At 38.3% G+C, this 19,131-nt stretch overlaps 1 pseudogene; it reads right to left on the reverse strand.

Moving 5' to 3' along the window:
- Window positions 1-79: 79 nt before the first annotated feature.
- Window positions 80-18,483, reverse strand: LOC120113471 (annotated as a pseudogene).
- Between the last annotated feature and the right edge of the window lie 648 nt (window positions 18,484-19,131).

Genomic DNA, 19,131 nt, shown 5'->3' on the forward strand with positions numbered 1-19,131 from the left:
AAAAAAGTTACCTTATTTTCCTCATCTCTCCGACTTTATTCTTATATTGAAACACAAATGATTACTGTTACAAAGACTATTAGGAGATGGGTTTGATTTGACATTTGGCCTTGATTTCCTTGATGAGGATGTCCATCTTCGTCTCTGATGACACTGTAGTTTCCAGTATTTCCCTCGTCTCTTCGACTTTATTCCTATATTGATCCCCTGATTGTCCACTCATCAGACGGTTGACATTATCCGAAACTTCCTCTTTTGTGATGGGTGTTCTATTGCTCAAATTTATCCCCATCTCCCAATCATCAACCACCAGTTTCCTGTTAGTGAATTGATCAGTTAACAAAGGGTAACACAGCAATGGAACCCCACACCATGTATTCTCCAGTATCGAATTCCACCCGCAATGCGTTAAGAACCCTCCAAATGCAGGGTGAGCCAGCACCGCATTTTAACAGCACCACGGTACGATCATCGCACGGTCATTAACCTCCTCTTGGAATCCAACAGGCAAGGGATCGGCAACATCGGAGCTCACAATATCAGGTCGAAGCACCCAAAGGAAACCCACTTTGCTAAGGGCGAGCCCTTGAGCTATCCCTATAAAGCTCGGTTCTTGTAACGTGGGCGTAGCTACCAAAAGAGACGTACAAAACCGAGCCGGGAGGCTTCTTGTCGAGCCATTGGGTGCAGTTAGACTCGGACCAGAGGCTTGTAGCCACACGGCTCTTGGTGAACCCCAGTGGGAAAATAGGTCCGATTGTGTAAAACGGGACTTTGGCATGTAGAGCTGTTATGGTACCAAGCGCAAGTTCTTGAGCCGTGTTGCATAGAACAAAATCTGCATTCTTGACATCTTGGAACGCAGTGAAAATGATTTGATGAACAAACGATGTTGTATCGGCTTCTTGAAGGTAAGACATCGTGTCCCTCTGTTCAACTGCTGCAACTTCCGGTATGTAGTTTACGGTGTCTTCACGACAATCTGAGAAGAAGAAGAAATCAAAGAAAAAGATAAGTATTTGCAGAACCAATATTTTCACCAGAAAATTTAAAGATTACCTTTATTGCCAAAGTGACCATTTTCCGGAGAAGATCCAAGTGATAGTACAACGTAAACACCAAAGCCGGTTCCGTCCAATACGACACATAAAGCAACCCGAACTTCTTTGCAATCTTCGAAGGCCAAACGAAGAAAGTATCGGCAATCAAGAAATTAACCTTCTGCCCCGACTCAACTATCCAGGCGACCAGCTCATCGACATGGGACGAGAAAATATGCAACAACGAAGCCATGAACTGGTCGTGGTTCAACTACCAGTCGAACCCGAGAGGGAGACCGTTTGACACCGCGGTGTACCTTATGTCGAGGTTCGACTCTTTGACGGCAGCAAAGATATCCGACCCTATCTCAGGGTGAGCCTTGGCGGTCTGTTGGTGTACGAACTGTGTATTGACGAAGGTGATGGCGAAGCCTTTGGATGCTAGCTTTATGTCTAAGTTAACGGATGGGATTACGTGGCCTTGAAGAGGGTAAGGAACTAAGATTGCATGGAGCTTTTGGGTTGAATTATATGTCGAAACGATTTTTTTCTTAAAAGGTGAAAAATAAAGGTGAGATTTTAAAAGCCACATTAATTCATAATTATCTCTTTTTAATTTAAAAATAAATGCGATTTAAAAGACCTCTCGTTTCGAAAATTTTTGGATTTCCTTTACGATCGAAAAATACGGTTCGAAGAGTCGCCACCAATATTTGATTAGGGTGTGATTGGGCACCCAAAAATGCTTTATCATTTTAAATAAAAATTAATTTTAATTAAAACAACAAATTGAGGTCTGCGTTACCAAAATCCGAGTTCGGGAGTCGGTTATGTGTGGGGAAGGATTAACACCCCCACAACGCTCTAAATCGGTACCTAGTCGATTAATTAACGTCTTTGCAATGAACTTTACAAATTCGAACTTAATTTAATTTTTGATCCCATAAAACAATGATGTAAATTTAAAAACATTCAAAAGCACTCAAACAAATTAAATTACCAAGTCGTTTTAGAAAGATAAAGAATGTTCGATTATTTACAAATATCGAGACAAGATCTTAAAGATATAACAACATTTTCTCGATATATTTAAATAAACGAACATTTCTTTTTCTCTCATTCCCAAATTTTAGGTGACGAATCAATTTTTTTTATTTCACTTTCGGGATACACTTTTAATTTAAAATCATTAAAAGCGGACTTCAAATCAGTTATGACAGCCCACTTAAAACAATTTTAAATTAAAAGCATATTACCCTTAATCCAATTATGTAATATGCCGAGTTATGCAAATGAGACTATCATACAAATTATGCAAAAAAATGTATGTCATGTAAAAATTAATGGCATCTAACTATATGTGTATGATCAAACATGCTTGCATAAACACTTCCTAGACCAATTAATTTAATAACATGCCACAATCGTGCTTAACACACCAAAATACAACCAAGATAAATCACATACAAACTAAAGAAAGCAATATAATGGCTAAAATAAACAGAACAAAAATTAGAGGTTACTAACATGAAATGAAGCAAAATATTATGGCCTAAAATCAACTATTTAAAAAAAATATAGGCATTACTATTAAAAAAGGAAACTATGAACATCTAAGGCCAGAACGAACCTATATATAAAAAACGAGTAATAAAAAATGAAATTATAAAACAACAACAAGTCATGCTCAAAAGACTAAAATACACAAGAAATAAAACTAAAGGTTAAATACGGAAATTCATACACAACCCAAAATAACTTTGCTCCAGGACTAATATACAAATTCACAAAATTACAGCTTAAATGTAAAAACAAAATAGAATCAAAGACAACCTAATCTAGGATGAAAAAAGGAAATACATAAACCTAGAGGACACGAACAGAAACCCAAAAGAAAACAGCCTGAGGACTAAAATATAACGTGCGTAAAAGTACAAGTCAAATGTATAAACAAGCAGAAACTAAATACATTACCATTTAGGACTGAAATTAAATACGAGTAAAATACAGAGACAAAATTAGAAATATGAAAACATCGATTTAAGGACGAAACTACATGAAATTGAAAATCTAGATGGCCCATATTAAGAATAAACCATGCAGAAACAGGAAACCCTAAATCCCCTAAACGACACCATTTTAATTCGCTAATATATATGTAATTTCATGTGAAAACTAAACCTAGCTTACTTCATCTCTACCAGCCGCATATCTCTCTTCTCCTTTGCCCTCTACTTCTTCGAACCGGCGACCACACAAGGCCACCGTGGCCTCCGCCCTATAGCCACTCCAACGAAGAGCTAAGGTTCCTAAAGAAATACAAGTGAAAACCCCAACTCAAAAAAAAAACTACGCGACCACCTTGAAGAACCCAAGCCACCATGTCTTCTCCTTCTCTAGCCCTCAACCAAAACGAACGACCACCACCTAGAAGCTCTGACGAGTTTCTAAATCCGTGTAAGATTTACCTAAATAGCCAATAGGACACCATCTAGCCCTATATCCCAACCTAGCCCCGAAGATACAACCCTTGACACCTAACAAAACCCTCGGCTGAACATTAAAAGTATTACCTTTAGGTGGTTGGATGCTCCCTTAAAGCCAAACGAAACCAGCGACAAATCTCACGCAATAGAGGCCTCGAACTCAGGTAGTAACGATCGAATTCCTCCCTCTTCAATTGTGATGTGGATGATTGAGGATGATTTTTACTGTTTGTTTCTGTTTGATTGTTAAGTTTACTCTATTTTGTTGATCTGTGAGGTTTGTGTTGAGAAAGAATTTCAAATGGAATTATTCTTCAATGCTTTTTGTTTTTTTATTCATTCATGAAAGGAAAAACTCCTTTTACAATAATCCCCTGTTTACAATGCTCTCCTTTGATAATGGTTGATCTCCTTTTTTTTTTGAAAATTCCTCCTTGTGTTTTCTTTTTTTTTGTCTGTCCTCAAAAAAACCGACCCCCTTCCTTCTGGTGGTTAATTCCCATTAAAACCAACCCCATTTACAGTTTCTTTTTGCTCATGATCATGACCCCATGTTTTTATAACTCATGATAACTTCTTATTAACTCCTCATAATCGGTTCTAGTTTCCAGGAAATCTTCATGTGATAGAAGCTGTTCTGTTAGATTTGGGCTTCTAAATGGTTTGGGTTTTTTCGACTTAGCCCCGGATAAATCGAGCATCTACAGCTGCCCCTTTTTGCTCATTATCGTGTAACGAGAATAGGGCAAAGATCAAAAGATGATCGAATTTGTCTAGTCATGAGAACCTCAAAAGATTAATCCGTTTCTCTGCTACTTCAGGATAAGCAAGACTTGAAAAATCTTCGAATGACGAGTCCGCTCCCTATTCGTTCAGGGAGTATAAGACTCGAACAATATTCCGTAAACGTGTCTGCTCTCTATTCCTTTAGAGAGTATAGAACTCGAACAATCTTCAACGAACTTGTCTGCTCCCTATTCCTTCAGAGAGTATAGGACTCAATCTTCAACGAACTTGTCCGCTCCCTATTCCTTCAGAGAGTATAGGACTCAATCTTCAACGAACTTGTCCGCTCCCTATTCCTTCAGAGAGTATAAGACTCAATCTTCAACAAACGAGTTTGCTTCACTACTCTTTCGTGAAGGCTTATAGATTTAATTGCTTCACTGCTCTTTCGTGAAGGCTTAAAATTTACTTATTTTGAAGGTCAAACCTGAAAATCAAACATTATCAATCATGAACATATGCTTGCAAATATTATATTCAAAAATTTAGAATTTGAGAAAATTTCTAAAAATTCATCTTTATCATGAAAACTTGTCTGAAAGCCATTGGATATTTGATTCTGCTTTGACTCCATTTTCGTATGAACATCATTCTTGTCAAAATCTCAAGACCAGTTATCTTTATCTCGATACTTCAATATCTTCAATCTTCAACTATCATTGAGAAACCTACAAATGCTTAAGTCATCATGCAATTATGAGTGTCATGATCCTATTCATGCCTAAATGTATGCAAATATGCAATTTGATGCATTTTCTTCTTCGAAGGAACTCTATCTCCTTTTGATCTTGATGGAACTCGGCTTCATCTTGGGCACAGAACGTTTGACCAGTTCACTCCAGTTGACAATCTCAATTCCATATCTCTCGGCTTAACATGACCTTGACTCCTTTCTTTCTTGAAACCCGCCAGTATCCATGACCAACTTCTCGATAAACAACAATCTCTTAGGGTCATCTTTTAATGGCTGAAATTTTCTATGAACTCCAAAGTTTTAACCTCCCATAACCACACAAGCTTACATGTTAGAACCATTATCAGCTTCAGAATATCTGCATTTTCCAAAACCTTTTGCACAATAATACAAAATGATCTTATGTACTTCAAGTTAAGCTATATGTTTTAACCTTTCAAGATAAGATGCTTGCAAAAGGGAAATTAACAAGAAAATACATCTCTTTATTTATATAATGCAAAGAATTTTTAGGTAATTTCATGGCAAACTTTTAACTGGAAACATTAAAAGAACAAAAGAGTAGGCGTCTTCAAATATCAATAATGCAAATGCTTTTGAACTGGCACGCCGTTAGAATGTCTCGAGTGTAGCTTCTGTCAAAAGGATTTCCAAAATTGTGATGCTTAAGAGTATGAAGCTACTTCTAAACTCCCAAATCTCTATCATTAGATGCCCTAAACCAGTATTGAATCTCATGTGCATTCAATTTCTCTTGGTTATTTCAATCGAGACTCATTAATCTTTAGTCTCATCCCTGATCACCAACTGTCATTGTTACTATCCATATCAGGAGCTCTTTCCACTTCCAAAATTGATTCAGAACCTCCATCATGCATGAATTCTGAATTTCAAACTCAACTCAAGTCGCCCTTTGCGAGTTTTCAACTTGAGACATCATTTGGTTCTAAGACGCCCTTTTCGGGTTTTCGTCTTGAAACCTCCTTTTATTTCTTTTTTTTTTCATTTTTCTCTTTTTGTTGTTCTCTTTCATTTTTCTTCCATTTTCTATTTTTTCCTTTTTTTTTCTTTTCATTTTTTCCATCATTTTTCTTTTTTCTCATTTTTCTTTTCTTCTTTTTCTTTTTCTTCTCATTTTTATTATTATTATTTTTTTCTTTTTTTCATTTTTTCTTTTTCTCTTTTATTTCTTCTTCAAGCGAAATATCTCTTAACAGCGTCGAAATTCACTGGATATGGTAATTCTGATCCGTCCATTTCAGTTAGGACTAGAGCTCCCCCAGAAAAGGCCTTCTTGACAATATAAGGTCCTTCCCAATTGGGCATCCATTTTCCTCTGAAATCCTTCTGAATAGGCAAAATCCTTTGAAGCACCAAATTTCCCTCATGGAAATCTCGAAGGCAAACTTTCTTACCATGTGCCCGTATCATACATTTTTGGTACATCTGACCATGACAAATAGCTTTCAATCTCTTTTCTTCAATTAAATTCAACTGGTCATACCTAGCTTGGACCCATTCTACCTCATCAAGCTTTACCTCTGACAAAATCCGAAGTGAGGGAATTTCCACCTCAATAGGTAAGACAGCTTCTATCCCATAAACCAAAGAAAACGGAGTTGCCCCAGTTGAAGTCCGTACTGAAGTTCGATAAGCAAACAGAGAAAAGGGCAACTTTTCATGCCAATCCTTATAGGTCTCAGTCATTTTCTCTATGAGCCTTTTGATGTGCTTATTGGCAGCCTCTACTGCCCCATTCATCTTTGGGCGATAAGTGGTGGAATTATGATGCTTTATTTTGAACTGTTTATAGACCGAGTCCATCATCTTATTATTTAAATTCAACGCATTATCAGAGATAATCCTCTCGGGCAAACCATATTACAAATGATCTCATTCTTCAAAAATTTGCATATTGTAGACTGGGTAACATTTGCGTAAGAAGCCGCTTCTACCCACTTGGTGAAATAATCTATGGCTACCAGGATGAAGCGATGACCATTTGAAGCTTTGGGCGAAATTTGTCCAATAACATCCATGCCCCACATTGAGAATGGCCACGGAGCTGTCATTACATGCAACAGATGAGGAGGAGTATGTATCCTATCTCCATAAATATGACATTTGTGACATTTTCGGGCATAATTGATACAGTCTGTTTCCATAGTTGACCAATAATACCCAAATCTCATAATCTGCCTGGCCATAGCATGCCCATTAGCATGGGTACCATATATTCCCTCATGCACTTCTTCAAGAATCAATTTGGCTTCTTTCGCATCCACACATCTTAACAAAACCTGATCCAGACTTTTCTTGTATAGAGTCTCACCATCAAGCATATACCCTGATGCCATTCTTCTAATGGTTCTCTTATCATTCTCAGTGGCCTGTTCTGGATAACTCTGATACCTTATATATTGCAAGATATCATAATACCAGGGGTTTCCATCTTCTTCCTCTTCGATATTAAAACAATGGGCTGGATATTCATAAGCTTTCATTTCAATGGGAATCATATTCGAATGCTCACTCATTTTAAACGCTACTGCCAGTGTAGCTAAGGCATCTGCCATTTGATTCTCTTCTCTGGGGAGGTAATTGAAAGTTACTTCTTCAAATTCTTCAATAAGTTCCATAACCAACTTACGGTATTCTACAAGCTTAGGATCTTTTGTCTCCCATTCTCCTCTGAGTTGGTAAATTACCAAAGCTGAATCCCCATACACTTTGAGCATTTTTATTTTGCGATCAACAGCAGCTCTAAGACCCAAAACACAAGCTTCATACTCAGCCATATTGTTTGTACAATCAAAATTAAGCCGACTGGTGAAAGGATAATGCTCTCCCTCTGGTGATACCAAAATCGCCCCGATTCCATGTCCCAAGGCATTTGAAGCACCATCGAAGTTCAACCTCCAATATTTGCTAGTGAATGCAACTGCTTCTTCTACCGAAATAGCCATTAAATCTTCATCTGGGAAATCAAAGCTCAACGACTCATATTCTTCCGAAGCCCTGCTTGCAATGAATTCCGCTATAGCACTTCCTTTAATTGCAGTCTGGTTTACAAACTGGATGTCAAATTCGGACAATAGGATCTGCGAACGAGCTAATCTTCCAGATAATGCAGGCACACCCATTAGATATTTCAAGGGATCAAGCTTCGATATAAGCCAAGTAGTATGATACAACATATATTGCATAAGCCTTCGAGTAGCCCATACTAAAGCGCAACACAACTTTTCAATGGGTGAGTATCTAGTCTCACATTCAGTGAACTTCTTGCTGAGATAATATATAGCCCTTTCTTTCTTCTCAGTTTGGTCACGTTGCCCCATCACACACCCCATTGAATTTTCATAAACCGATAAATACAAAATCAATGGTTTGCCTGAGATGGGTGGCGCTAAGATTGGAGTACTCGACAAATATCTTTTCACTACTTCAAAAGCTCTTTGACAATCCTCACTCCATTCCCCTGAGTTATTCTTACGAAAAAGGCGGAATATAGGATCACACTTTTTTGTCAGCTGTGAAATAAACCGAGCTATATAATTCAATCTCCCCAAAAATCCTCTGACTTCTTTTTGTGTTCGTGGGGGTGGCAAGTCTTGAATAGCTTTTACTTTATCTGGGTCTATTTCAATTCCTTTTTGGCTTACTACGAATCCCAATAACTTCCCAGATGTCACCCCAAAAGTAAACTTGTTTGGGTTGAGTTTTAGCTGGCATCTTCTTAGTCTTTTAAAAAGCTTTCTCAAATTCCCAATATGTTCTTCCTCTGTCTTAGCTTTGACAATCATATCATCGACATAAACTTCTATCTCTTTATGCATCATGTCGTGAAATAACGTCACCATGGCCCTTTGATATGTTGCCCCGGCGTTCTTCAATCCAAATGGCATTACTTTATAACAAAGCGTTCCCCACATGGTAACGAACGTCATTTTTTCTATATCTTCAGGGTTCATCTTAATTTAATTGTAACCAGAGAAACCATCCATAAAAGAGAACAAAGAATTTCCAGCAGTATTATCTACTAGCGTGTCTATATGTGGCAAAGGAAAATTATCTTTTGGAGTAGCTCGGTTGAGATCCCTGTAGTCAACACACATTCGAACTTTCCCATCCTTCTTCGGTACTGGGACAATATTCGCCACCCACTCAGGATATTTAGCCACTTTAAGAAACCCGACATCAAATTGTTTCTTCACTTTCTCTTTAATCTTGAGTAGCATCTCAGGTCTCATTCTTCTCAATTTTTGTTGTACCGGTTTACATTCAGACTTTATTGGCAGTTTGTGAACAACCAGTTCTGGATCTAAACTCGGCATATCCTCGTATGACCAAGCAAACACATCCTTGTATTCTTGAAGCAATTCTATCAAATCATGTCGACCTCCAACTGACAGAGTGGTACCAATCTTTACTTCTCTCTTATCCTCATCTGTCCCCAAATTTAAAATCTCAGTAGGCTCTTTATGAGGCAGAATCTGCTTATCTTCATTCTCCACCATTTTCAACAATTCAGAAGGTAGTTCATATCCCTCATCATCATCACAATCCTCGATTTCTCCTTGACATATAGGCTTCTCGAAATCAATCTCCGGGTCAGAGTCATTGGCATTCATATTATTGATATCTGAGCTCCTGAAAAAATAATGAAAGAAAAGATATATATACATATATACATATGGGAGGATCTTTTCCCATATAAATAAATAGAAAGAAATAAATACATACATATATACAACAAAGAATGAATGAATGAAATGCATGGGAGAATGTTTGCCATTTGGAACTAACAGAATGCATCTTTTATTGAATGCAAGAAAAAACAAACAGCTTAACCCTTTACATAAAATCACCTATTGCCCCAGGGTATGAACAACAGGGAGAAAGTTCCAGTGCATTACTCTTTAAAAGATTTGTAAACTACAGGCAGTTCTTCCGCGGTCCAATTGTTCAACACGAAGCCCGGCGGTGCAGGATAAATGCCCATAACTCTCATTTCCTCAAATTCATCATCAGTTATAGCGTTAACGCCTAAATCTCCCAAGGCATCCTCAGCCATCACCTCATGTTCCTTGAATTCCCTTGAAACATATGTACCCCAGATATGAAAATGTTGCCCAACGGCGGGAAGATCATGGGTTCCCAGCTAAGGTCTTCACCAACCAATCTGGCCTTTCTCATTTCCTGACCCTTCTTAATTCCCCTCAGCTTATCCCTCGGAGTTGGCTGATACCCCAAACCAAATCGGTCTCTTTTAATAATAGGGCATATTGGATTCACCAGTCCTTGCAATTGTCGACCTAACCCCTTTCCAACTTTCGCTCTTCTTCCAAGAGTCAATTTGAGCCCCATTTTGGTATAGGTTGACAATCGAGGCTTTGGTATCTTCTTGCCTTCGGCCACAAACGTAGCATTGACAAACTCCAACGATCTGAAAGAACACTCGACGGTTTGCTCATAAACTTCAATATACGGAGCAGTAGTAGAAACAGAAGCAATAATGTCCTCTTCAGCATGAATACATACCAACCTTCCATCAATCACAAATTTCAGTCTCTGGTGCAATGTGGACGGAACTGCACCGGCCTGATGAATCCAAGGCCTTCCCAACAAACAATTGTACGTAGGCATAATGTCCATTACGAGAAATTCCACTTCATAAGTTGCTGGACCAATATTCAGAGGAACATCAATCTTGCCCAACACTTCTCTTTTAGTCCCATCGAAAGCTCGAACCACACTTTGACAGGTTCTCATAAGTGTACTATCTAATGGAAGCTTCTTCAAAGTCACTAAGGGCATCACATTCAAAGCCAAACCATTATCAACCAAAACCCGGGACAACACATGCCCTTTACATTTAACTGTAATGTGCAAAGCCTTCTGACTACCCATCATCCCAGAAGGGATTTTATCCTCAGAAAAAGATAAAAAATTATCAGCTTGTACATTGGAAACTAACCGATCCAACTTTTCAATGGGCAACTCTTTTGGAACAAAATTCTGGTTCAAAACCTTTAACAGAGCATTCATATGGGCCTCTGAACTCAAAAGTAATGATAAAACAGAAATACGGGCAGGCAACTTGTGTAACTGTTCCACAACATTGTATTCACTATGCTTCAGAAACTTCAAAAATTCTACCACTTCACTCTCGGTTACTGGTTCATTGATAACAGGCTTATCTTCTTCTATCTGCACATCAACCTTTTTCCCCTTATCAACTGCAACCTTCTTCTCAGACTCTTTAGGTGGATTAAGATAATAACACCTACCACTTCTAGTAAAGCGTCCCACCTCATCTACTTCCTCATTCTCTTTTGTTACATCTCCCATCTGGCAATCATATCTCCAAGGCACTTGTTTATTATCCCGATATGGGAATAGAGATGGAGGTGTAATAACCACTTTCGGGGCTACCTTCTCAGTAACTCGATTTTTGGGAGTAATAATTAGGGGACAACTGGCATTGTATACCCCTTTAGACGATCCTTCTGAAGCGCAAACTTCCGCTTCCTCTTCTTCAGCAATCTCTCTAAAGAACTCAATTTCTTTACTGTCCATCATGTCTTGTACCAAAGATAGGAAGTCATGACATTGCTGAATATTGTGTCCTTCACTGTTATGATACAGACATACCTCTCCACTGTTAAACTGTTCACCTGTCAAACTGGGCTTCAACAATCCTACCTTGACCATCTGGCACCACACCCAACTCATGGGTGATACCACCTCACTAACATTATTTACAATTCTCTTTCTCTTCTCTTCAGTAATTGCGTTAACTCCTGCCCCTGCATGGCTTGGCAACGGATTCTGAGCTATATTCGGCTGCTCACTGTCACCAAAGTTGATGACATTCCTCGTTCTTAAAGCTTGGACAACCTTCTTAAAAGCAATACAATTCTCAATGGAATGCCCAGGGTTCCTTGTATGGTACTCACACTGAGCACTAGCATCATACCATTTGGGAAAAGGAGGTTGTATTGGTGTCACGTGATACGGCGAAACCACATGCCGATCATACAAAATCTGAAACAATTCCTTATAAGTCATCGGAATTGGATCAAATTGAGGCCTCTCTCTCCTCTGGTCCCTTTCCCCTTGTCTGTTATCATTTTGTGTTGACGACCCTGCTCCTTGAGGACGGGAAACAGTGATGTTATTAGAGTCGTACTGCCTCACATTACTGACTTCGTTTTTCTTTTTCCTCGTTGGTGGCCTCTTACTAGACTCTCCTCCCTCGAGCTTCCCACTCTTAACATCCATTTCAATCATTTCTCCCGCCGTAACTACATCAGCAAAACTTCGATAAGGATTACCGATAAGATGCGAGAAAAAAGGAGCCTTTAAGGTGTTGACAAAAAGCATATTTGTTTCCTCCTCTTCCAATGGCGGGTGGACTTACACTGCTACATCTCTCCATCTTTGAGCATATTGTCTAAAACTCTCGTTAGACTTCTTTTTCATTCCTTGCAATATCATCCTGTTGGGCCTAACATCTTTTACATGTTTGTATTGCTCAAGAAAAGACTTAGCCAAGTCTTTCCATGATTTAATATTAGCTCTACTCAGCTGGTTATACCACCGGATTGCCGAGCCAGTTAAGCTTTCCTGAAAACAGTGTATCAACAATTGATCGTCCCCTATCTATCCGGTCATCTTCCTACAAAACATTGTGATATGCGCAGAGGGGCACCTGGTACCATCAAACTTCTCAAAGTCAGGAACTTTAAACTTTGGAGGCAAAACCAAATCCGGAACTAGACTTAATTCCTTTGCGTCGAATCCATGACACTAGTATCTTCCTTCATGGCTCTGACCTCTCTTTCTAACTGCTTCTATTTCTCTTCCAACAGATTATTTTGGTCATTCTTGGCTTCTTCATCAAGGTCCGGAACTTGATGATATTGATTTTCTTCCTGATACGAACTAGATCCAGGCTGTACGTTAACAGAAGCACCGAATGGATTAATGTGCACCTTCCCGACATGAACAGGGGTCACTTGAACATTCTGAGATTGTTCTGGGGTTAACCCTAGATGATGAAGTGGGTCTTCAGTTACACCTTCTGGCATAGGGCTTTTCCCATGTTCTGGATTTCTTCCTTCCAACATACTCGCAAACTTGGCAAACATCTCCTTTTGGGCATTCATCATATCTTCTTGCATTTTCTTGATATTATCTTGTAACTCCAACTGAGCCTTCTCAATTTGGGCAAGTTTGTCTTCTATAACTTTCTTCCTGGTTCTGTAGATATGCTTGGGATTTTCCAGTATTACTATGTCACAGAGTCATTTTGTTATCACTGATATTTATTAATGAATATGAGATATATGATTATGAATGAATAAAATGCGATGCAAAAATTAAATGCATTAAAAATGCATATGCAAAATGCAGGGTGTTGATCTTGGAACGACTCCTTAGAACAACTCTTTATATTAGAACGACGTTCAATTACAAAGTTGAAACATATCACAAATAAATCTGCACCATCTCTCCTATTTGTTATACATGTGCTAGTAACTCCACGATCTTCTGGTTTTCTTCAGCCTCGGGATCCAGTTCTTCAGTCACATCAGCAGCTTCCTCGGATAAAATGACCAAATATTGAGCTATTCTCCGCTCGTGTCCTAAGTAACAAGCAATAAGGTCTTCTCTTTGCTTAACTCTCGCCTGAGCTCGCTCCCATTGAAAACGCCATTGTATATCCCCCTCATAAGGAACTATCGATAGCTCACTTGATTGCCTCTGAAAATCTCGAACCATGGCTTCAAGCTCACTCACTTGTTTTTTCAAACTTTCAACTTCTCCATGACTTGATCTACCTTCCCTGTTTCGGTATCGTCGTAATGCGGTCTCTAAACTTGAAATTTTCTCCTTCAACTTTTCATTCTGGGCTTGACTCTTTTGTAACCGCTGCTATAAAGAATCCTTTTCTTTCGATAAAATTTTCACTTGGTGCTTACTTTGCTTGAGCTCTTCTTGACTCTCTCCGGCTACTCTTTTGAGGCTCGCCACCTCTTGCCTCCATTCGACAGATGACTTACTCGAGCTAGAACCTGTCTGAGCTTTTACCATTCGCTGATAAGTTGACCGAAGATTGTCAAAGTCTAGCCGAAGTTGTTTCTTTACTTTTTCAATTCGATCTGCTCTACTCTTCTGAATGTCAATCTCCAATCCCTTTTGATACACTTCATCTTCTAGCTTCTGTAAAGTCATTCTCCATTGTCTCCGTTCTGCTTCGAAATCGCGCTTGGCTAAATCTAATGGAGATGGCACCACTCTCAACTATTCCTCCACCGGCTGAATATTTTCAGGATTCACTATTGGGATGTTGTCGTTTACTCGACCGCTTCTCCACTGCTCATATTCTTAAGATAACTCGAGATCATAGGTGAACAAATTCACGCAACGAGTTTGCTTTCAGGCCTCAGCAACCCCTTTAACTTTACCCTTATACTGATCTCCTTTGAATGCAAAATCCGATCCTACTAAGTCCCACGTGGCTGGAATGAACTGCCTCGATCCATACTGTCTGGAAACTAGTAGCGGTGCATACCCAACAGAACCCCATATACCTGACAAAGGAACCCAATCTCGCTCTCCACATCGGTAAAGTATATCCGAAGAGGTATTCCACGAAGCTCGCCACAAAATATCTTCATCTCTGATATCCTTGAAGATGACCATCCATTTTTCTTCGGTAAAACCCCCAGGCCACTCTTTAGAAAGAAAATCCTTCAAAGGTGAGAAACCGTCTAAAAATACTTGTCCTTGTGCCCTTTCAACATGTTTGAAATGACTCAGAATCCACACTAGCAGCAAAGGCGCACATCCTATAAAGCGTCCTTCTCCCTCGCGCCTACAAGAACTCAAAGACCGGAACGTCTCAGCTAGAATAGCTGGAACAGGATCCACGTGCTTGTCTAATCTTTCAAACATGTCAACAACTGATACGTCTACATATCCTAGCACTTTTGGAAAAATAACGAGCCCATAAATCCCTAAAGCAAACAAGTCAAGCTTCTTTCTCTTATCAGGATGATGAGCAATTACTTCTTTCAGAGCAGCCCAAGAGATGCACTCACTGTCTCCCTTTTTCTTAATGTTTCTGATTACCCAATCTTCACTTATTCCGGTCATCAATAGTAATTTCTTCTTAAATGAAGGAGTGACTGGCAGCTTGGTATATATTCTATCTATCTGGGACCTCGGACAATGGACCAATGCTTGATACTCCTCTATTGTTGGTGTTAAATCCACTCTACCAAATGTGAAATAGCCATAAGCCGGATTCCAGAACTGCGCCAATGCTCTAAAAAGATTTCGGTCAATAGGAACATCCAGAAGATAAGGAATATCGCCGTACAACTGATAAAACATCTCCTTATCGGTTGCTTCCCATCTTCCCCATATCTCTCTTAGCTCACTCAGATCATTCTGACGTACGTTGATGTGAGTGTAACCAAATAACTCTGACATATATCCAGGCATCACGCTGTCTCCATTGGTCAATTGGGACTGTTTCGACCACCTCAGAACATCTGCATTGTCCTCAACCTCTTTCTGAACCGTTCGTTCCATATTACTGGCCTTCTATATGGACATCGACCCCAAATCAACACCATGTAATGGATAATGCAATGCAAAACAGAAAAGAAACAAGGCAAAAACAACAAAAGATCGGTTAGTAAACATGAAGCAATTAATTCAGGATAATAATTTATTCAAAAATCCTACCCACATATGCTGACTACCCCATCATGCTTTATCATATCCTACTCAACATGATATCTACCCCCATGCTTTGTTATCCACAAAACGAAATCCTAACCGCATGATATCTAATTCGCATGCTTGTTCAAAAAAATAAACCTAACCGCATGATATCTAGTTCGCATGCATTTATTCGAAAAAACAAAAATAAATGACTCAAAAAAGCTTTTCCTTGTGTACCCTCCTCACGGGATTCTTAAGGTTCGGGTTTGGCTCAACCTAAGTTCAGGCTCTACGTTTACTATATGCCGAGTTAGGTTCTAAAGTAATAGGTTCTCGAATTGTTCTTGCCGGTGCCCCCTTGAGCTGTCGAACCCTCAATCCTGGCCCATCACAGGCTTTAGGGGATCGAGTTCAATTTCGAGGGAACACACCTCCTTATGTCCATGCGGAGGTGATTACCATCACGAGGACCATAAGGCGTGAGCTCCAGGAGCGATCCACTATCCCATGCGGAGGTGAAAACCACACGAGGGCATAGTCTCTCACTCCTACTTAATTAGGACGGAGCGGGGTTTTAGCTCATGTCATGAAAATGCAACTGTGCAGTGTGTGAGGAAAAGCGAAAAAACACAATAAAAACACTCAAAATTTCCTAAATTCACACAATTAATCTGAAATCATTAGCAAACAAATTAGTACAACTATTTAATTGTTAATTGAATTAAATTAAAGAAATCAAAATACAAACGAAACTTATTAAAAACCAAACAAGGGATCAAAAACCAAATTAAAACGAATTTGTAATTTTCAATTGCAAAGACACTTAATTAATCGACTATCGGCCTGACTCTCTAAAAAAAAAAGTCCCTAGCGGAGTCGCCAAGCTGTCGAAACGATTTTTTTCTTAAAAGGTGAAAAACAAAGGTGAGATTTTAAAAACCACATTAATTCTTAATTATCTCTTTTTAATTTAAAAACAAATGCAATTTAAAAGACCTCTCGTTTCGAAAATTTTTGGATTTCCTTTACGATCGAAAAATACGGTTCGAAGAGTCGCCACCAATCTTTGATAGGGTGTGATTGGGCACCCAAAAATGCTTTATCATTTTAAATAAAAATTAATTTTAATTAAAACAACAAATTGAGGTCTGCGTTACCAAAATCTAAGTTCGGGAGTCGGTTACGTGTGGGGAAGGATTAGCACCCCCACAACGCCCTAAATCGGTACCTAGTCGATTAATTAACGTCTTTGCAATGAACTTTACAAATTCGAACTTAATTTAATTTTTGATCCCATAAAACAATGATGTAAATTTAAAAACATTCAAAAGCACTCAAACAAATTAAATTACCAAGTCGTTTTAGAAAGATAAAGAATGTTCGATTATTTACAAATATCGAGACCAGATCTTAAAGATATAACAACCTTTTCTCGATATATTTAAATAAACGAACATTTCTTTTTCTCTTGTTCCCAAATTTTAGGTGACGAATCAATTTTTTTTGTTTCACTTTCGGGATACACTTTTAATTTAAAATCATTAAAAGCGGACTTCAAATCAGTTATGACAGCCCACTTAAAACAATTTTAAATTAAAAGCATATTACCCTTAATCCAATTATGTAATATGTCGAGTTATGAAAATGAGACTATCATACAAATTATGCAAAAATTGTATGTCATGTAAAAATTAATGGCATCTAACTATATGTGTATGATCAAACATGCTTACATAAACACTTCCTAGACCAATTAATTTAATAACATGCCACAATCGTGCTTAACACACCAAAATACAACCAAGATAAATCACATACAAACTAAAGAAAGCAATGTAACGGCTAAAATAAACATAACAAAAATTAGAGGTTACTAACATGAAATGAAGCAAAATATTATGGCCTAAAATCAACTATTTAAAAAAATATAGGCATTACTATTAAAAAAGGAAACTATGAACATCTAAGGCCATAACGAACCTATATATAAAAAACGAGTAATAAAAAAATGAAATTATAAAACAACAACAAGTCATGCTCAAAAGACTAAAATACACAAGAAATAAAACTAAAGGTTAAATACGGAAATTCATACATAACCCAAAATAACTTTGCTCCAGGACTAAAATACAAATTCACAAAATTACAGCTTAAATGTAAAAACAAAATAGAATCAAAGACAACCTAATCTAGGATGAAAAAAGGAAATACATAAACCTAGAGGACACGAACAGAAACCCAAAAGAAAACAGCCTGAGGACTAAAATATATAACGTGCGTAAAAGTACAAGTCAAATGTATAAACAAGCAGAAACTAAATACATTACCATTTAGGACTGAAATTAAATACGAGTAAAATACAGAGACAAAATTAGAAATATGAAAACATCGATTTAAGGACGAAACTACATGAAATTGAAAATCTAGATGGCCCATATTAAGAATAAACCATGCAGAAACAGGAAACCCTAAATCCCCTAAACGACACCATTTTAATTCGCTAATATATATGTAATTTCATGTGAAAACTAAACCTAGCTTACTTCATCTCTACCAGCCGCATATCTCTCTTCTCCTTTGCCCTCTACTTCTTCGAACCGGCGACCACACAAGGCCACCGTGGCCTCCGCCCTATAGCCACTCCAACGAAGAGCTAAGGTTCCTAAAGAAATACAAGTAAAAACCCCAACTCAAAACAAACTACGCGACCACCTTGAAGAACCCAAGCCACCATGTCTTCTCCTTCTCTAGCCCTCAACCAAAACGAACGACCACCACCTAGAAACTCCGACGAGGGTCTAAATCCGTGTAAGATTTACCTAAATAGCCAACAGGACACAATCTAGCCCTATATCCCAACCTAGCCCCGAAGATACAACCCTTGACACCTAACAAAACCCTCGGCTGAACATTAAAAGTATTACCTTTAGGTGGTTGGATGCTCCCTTAAAGCCAAACGAAACCGGCGACAAATCTCACGCAATGGAGGCCTCGAACTCAGGTAGTAACGATCGAATTCCTCCCTCTTCAATTGTGATGTCGATGACTGAGGATGATTTTTACTGTTTGTTTCTGTTTGATTGTTAAGTTTACTCTATTTTGTTGATCTGTGAGGTTTGTGTTGAGAAAGAATTTCAAATGGAATTATTCTTCAATGCTTTTTGTTTTTTTATTCATTCATGAAAGGAAAAACTCCTTTTACAATAATCCCCTGTTTACAATGCTCTCCTTTGATAATGGTTGATCTCCTTTTTTTTTTTTTTGAAAATTCCTCCTTGTGTTTTCTTTTTTTTTGTCTGTCCTAAAAAAAACCGACCCCCTTCCTTCTGGTGGTTAACTCCCATTAAAACAAACCCCATTTACAGTTTCTTTTTGCTCATGA

Source organism: Hibiscus syriacus, unplaced genomic scaffold (assembly GCF_006381635.1).
Source record: "Hibiscus syriacus cultivar Baekdansim isolate YM2019G1 unplaced genomic scaffold, ASM638163v2 tig00110209_pilon, whole genome shotgun sequence".
NCBI classification, from domain to species: domain Eukaryota; kingdom Viridiplantae; phylum Streptophyta; class Magnoliopsida; order Malvales; family Malvaceae; genus Hibiscus; species Hibiscus syriacus.